This window comes from Abrus precatorius, unplaced genomic scaffold (genome assembly GCF_003935025.1).
Source record: "Abrus precatorius isolate BTA unplaced genomic scaffold, Abrus_2018 Scaffold0, whole genome shotgun sequence".
Classification (NCBI taxonomy): Eukaryota; Viridiplantae; Streptophyta; class Magnoliopsida; order Fabales; family Fabaceae; genus Abrus; species Abrus precatorius.
In genome coordinates this window covers 822,408-827,407 of record NW_020874290.1, presented here as the reverse complement: position 1 = coordinate 827,407, position 5,000 = coordinate 822,408, and the positions used below count along the sequence as shown (strand labels likewise).

The window sequence follows — 5,000 nt, the reverse complement described above, 5'->3', positions numbered from 1 at the left end:
TTAAAAAGAACTGTTCAAGAAACAAATGATCCACTTTCTCGCTTTTTCTACAAGCGGATCCCCAGACATACTTCTCTCCTTTCATCAAATAATCTTATTCTTGAATCTTGTTCGTGAAAAAAAAATTATATTCTTCTAGTTTCTATGTCTAGGAAACCACTACAGGATCATATATTTTATTACTTTCTATAATCCATTTTTTTCTTTTGTTGTCTTCTTTGTTCTATTTTTCTCTCTTTCCGATTAAAAAAACTCCAAAGTCTATTTTTTTTTGCGGATCGAGGTAATAAATTCGAAAATTTTATCTATTTACTTTATTTCTTTTTATTCGTCTATCAGATTCTTAAATATTGTATTGAGTTTTATTAATAATAAGAAACTTTAAGTGAAAGTTTTTTTTTCTCACATACATTTCCATTTATTGCCGGAAAAATATCGTATGCATCGATATGAAAAGAAAATATTTGATACGTAAAGACATGATTTGATGGATTTTTTTTCTATTATTTCTATAAAATAGGATATATATTATAGAAATAATAGAAATGTAAATAGATCTTTTCTTGTGTTTGGAAAAAAAGATGTTTAAAATGAAAATGACTTGTTTGTTTGTTGTAACTTGGAATAAGCCCTTCCGCGTGAAGAAAGGGCATAGCAATTTATTCCCTATAGAACCATAGGAATAAGAAGATTTAATCGGAAATATCGACAGATCCATCAAATTTGAATATCAGAATAGTAGATATAGTTATGATTCAATGGGTTAGGTCCACTTACTTTTTTGATAATCTTTCCTTTTTTTTTTGAAAAGAATAATGTTTCACTTTCTAACTAGAATTACTTTACTATATTCGAATTCATTAGAATAATAAGGATAACCTCTTAAAATTCTAATTAGAATTCATAATTCCATTTTATAATGAAATCCTACGATTCCGTAGTTTTTTTATTACAAATAGAAACTTATTACAAATATCAACAATATCCCTATTCTTCCTTAAACTATGAATATTATTGCTGGTGTTCTCTGAAAAAAAAAGTAAAAAGCCCCTTATCGGATTTGAACCGATGACTTACGCCTTACCATGGCGTTACTCTACCACTGAGTTAAAAGGGCTCCGTTTGATTTCATTACTAAATAAGAAACTAGTCAATATGACTAGTACATCCATTTGTTACTGCATATACTTATTATATAGATGGGATTAGAATATATGTACATAAGTATATATATTTGATTCGCATAACGACTCATCAAGGAACAAAAAATTGGATTTACTTAGTAAATAGAGTCAAGTTAAAAAAAAAATTCAATAACTTGTTGATCCCTATCCTTATTACTTATCTGATTTCCATATTGATTATCGTTTTTTTATTTACCGGCTTAATTTTAACAATGAATGAGAATGAAAGAAATGAAGTTTTAACCCCTCGTCCTTTCCACCAAACTAATCATTCCCGAAAAGTATCTTATCTTTCTTTTCCTTTCTTTCGCATTACTTATCTTTTTTTCTATTTTTTTTTTAATTCACGATTGGAATAAAAAATTTCGAAATCTAAATGATAAATCCAAAAATTCTATGGAATTCTGAAAGATGGAAAAATCCTTTTTTTTGATCGAATCATATCATTTCATTATATTGACAATTTCAAAAAACTGTTCATACTATGAACGTAGTATAATGACGGTCGGGCAAGTATGCCCCCATCGTCTAGTGGTTCAGGACATCTCTCTTTCAAGGAGGCAGCGGGGATTCGACTTCCCCTGGGGGTAGGGTACTACGAAAGGCAGTTAATCATGGATTATCAATAAAGATTGAAATGGATTCTTCCTGTTCCTGGGTCGATGCCCGAGCGGTTAATGGGGACGGACTGTAAATTCGTTGGCAATATGTCTACGCTGGTTCAAATCCAGCTCGGCCCAAGAATTTGCCGATCCACCATGAAATGGCATAACACCCATTTGTTGTTCTCCAGAAATGACTGATCTGCTCTGATACGGAAGAATCAAAATAGGAAACATCTCTAGCGATATTGTTTTTTTCCGTATTACATATTTTTTCTACAAATTCGGATGTTGCTAGTAATCCTGATTCATATCAGGGTTTGTAAGTAGAAAGTCTTAGGAAAAGATTAAAAAAAAAAGACTCTTTTCTCTTTTCATTGATTCATTTTTCAATTGACTTGGCAATAACGAACGGATTACGAGTAATCCGTGTCAATCTCACTAAAGTGCATATCTATATGGATATCAATATATACTATAGTCCGCCTCTTTCAGTTACAGCACAATGGTTCGAATCTAAAATAGAAAAAAGGTTTGAATGAAACCGTAAGAATCTGTATGCTGTACGCTTTTTTCCCTGGGATTGTAGTTCAATTGGTCAGAGCACCGCCCTGTCAAGGCGGAAGCTGCGGGTTCGAGCCCCGTCAGTCCCGATGGATACAAATCCAATAAAAAAGACATCCATTCATCTTGTGTGTGAAAGGGAATAAAAATAACAAACAAAATCTCATTCCTAATAGGGATCCCTCTTGTTTTTTTCTTTTTTCGTCAGAACCTTTACCTTACATTAAACTAAAAAAGAAAGAATAAAAAAGGAAAAGGAATTTTGGATTGCATCAGAAATCTAAATTTTAAATTTGGTATGGATAAAAGATTTCCTTAGTCTTATACTATTTAATTCTCACGATGAATCGATTGATGATTCAGAATATTGTATTATTCATAGATATTGATACGATTTTGACATCATTAATCATTAAATTTATACCATGTAATTACCGACGAAAATTTATCATCTCTATGGGATTAAATCCCGATATTTTTATTGGAAATGTAAGAGAAATAAAACATAGAGATTATGGAAAGTAATTATTCTCGCATTTATTGCTAATCGCATTGTTCATTCTAGTCCTACTGCTTTCTTTTACTTTAATTTACGTAAAAACGGTAAGTCAAAGTGAAAAATTTCACTTAAACATGACTTTCTTTTAATTCTTTGTCTATGCAATCATTGTATGAAAAAAAATAAGAAAAAAAAAAGATTTCAATTTGTTAGTCTTAGTCTTAATGAAATGATCGACTACAATCAGCAGAATTCTATGAAATCCACGATGAGTCTCAGTAGAAAGAAATCAAATCTATTTCTTTCTACTTAGACTATATATTGAATAATATATTCAAGTTTTAACTCTCTAAAAAAAAAATAGGGTTTAATATAAATCAATCTCCAATATGTTATCTTCAATATATAATAATTTCAATTACATATATGTAATATATTGTAATACAACATAAACAATTCCCAATTTTTTTCTTTGTTTCATCTATTTGATTTGTATTTGATTCCAATAATCTGAAAATATTAAAAAGCAATCTTATTCTTCCGATTACATATGTTGTGGATTTCAGATTCTTTTTAAATCCCGGTATCATATTAAAAAAAGTTAGGAATGGGGGTTAACACGGTTCCTTCATTTTCCATATATAATCTTGGTAAGAGTCGGTTCAATCGAAATGAAATCCTAGGAAAAATTCGGAATAGGAGACAATTTCCTATTTATTTTGTATCTTCTTTTTTTTTCATTATTTTCAAAACACGAATATGGAATTATTCAAAATATTTGTTTGATTGAAAGAGTATTTTGGATTTCTTATTATCCATAGAATTTACATATACACTACTAGACTACTAATAGAACTTCGAAATACAGATATATAAAATTGTGTAGAATTGACTGTAATAGTATAGTGCCCCCTTTTTTCTTCTTGAACTCAAGTTTTTGTCAAAGAAAATGTTGCGCAGACGGGATTTGAACCCGTATGACCTCAAGGTTATGAGCCTGCGAGCTACCAAAGTCTGCCTACTCCTGCGGATAAATAGAGGATTGATAACATGACAAAAAACAAAGATTGAAGCGTCCCTCTACCATATCTGTACAAATAGAATAACCATTTATACAGAATGGTAAAGGGACCTCCTATGACGTTGATCAATAAAAAATGAATTAAAAAAATGAAGAGAATTTTTCCATCTTTACAACTTGATCTTGTTGCCACGGCAAACAAACATACATGACCATTCACGAAAGTATATGCCAGATAACCAAAGTCTCGATAATTTAGCTCTCGGTCTTTCCGGTCGAAAAACAACGTCGATGAAGACGTATAGGTGCACTATTACGCGCGGTAGTGAATTCTACTTTCCATGAATTTCCCATTTACACTTAACGATGGGAATTTTAACTTATTTCTTTTTTTAAGGATTGGCGAATCAAATGATATTGTTTGTTTCCAATTTTTGCCGTCTTCTTATTCCCATCTGAATCAAACTTTCCTTCCATAATCGGTTCATTTACTATATGTCAATCAATTCAGTATTGATGATGAAAAGTCGATCCTAGATGTAGAAATATTAAGAAATACGGCTTCCCCTCTCCCTAGAAGGAATATGAATGATAATTTTGCGAAAAAAATAATAAACAATTAAATTAACCAAAAAATTTGCCCCGATGTGAGGGCAATTAGGAAGAAAGCTGCCATAAGTAAATATATAACTAAGCAGACAAGTGGCTGCCAACCAATCTTGCTTCACAATGAAAGGCCACTGGTTTATCTCTCATCGAATCATTAGCCAAAGTGTTGCGTTCATGAGCCCATGCTAAAGTTTCAATCAATTCCTTGGCCAATTATCCGCGCCAGGAGAATTAGAAGACATAAACCCAGAGCCCAAACAGATGTCCAAATAAGAACATCCACGCCCAGGACGAATAAAAATATTCATACCAAAAGGTTATATCCATTGATAATTGCTGAAGAATTAACCAATAGATAATCTCTAACCATCCCACAAATAAGGTGAAGATTTCATAAACTGTTTTGAAACATTACCCTGCCATAGTGTAAATGTGGTTTCCCCAATCCAATATAAAAAGTAACCATCCAATGGTATTTAACATCCCAAAAACCTGCCAAATAAAAGCATCCCAAGCCCGAA

The 5,000-nt window shown here is 31.5% G+C and overlaps 2 non-coding genes across 2 annotated transcripts; one reads left to right on the top strand and one right to left on the bottom strand.

The window, feature by feature from the left end:
• Window positions 1-1,045: 1,045 nt before the first annotated feature.
• Window positions 1,046-1,117, bottom strand: TRNAT-GGU. Its single transcript has one exon. It is a non-coding gene; the product is annotated as a tRNA-Thr (tRNA).
• A 1,248-nt stretch (window positions 1,118-2,365) lies between these two features.
• Window positions 2,366-2,439, top strand: TRNAD-GUC. The gene has a single exon. It is a non-coding gene; the product is annotated as a tRNA-Asp (tRNA).
• The last annotated feature ends 2,561 nt before the right edge of the window (window positions 2,440-5,000 follow it).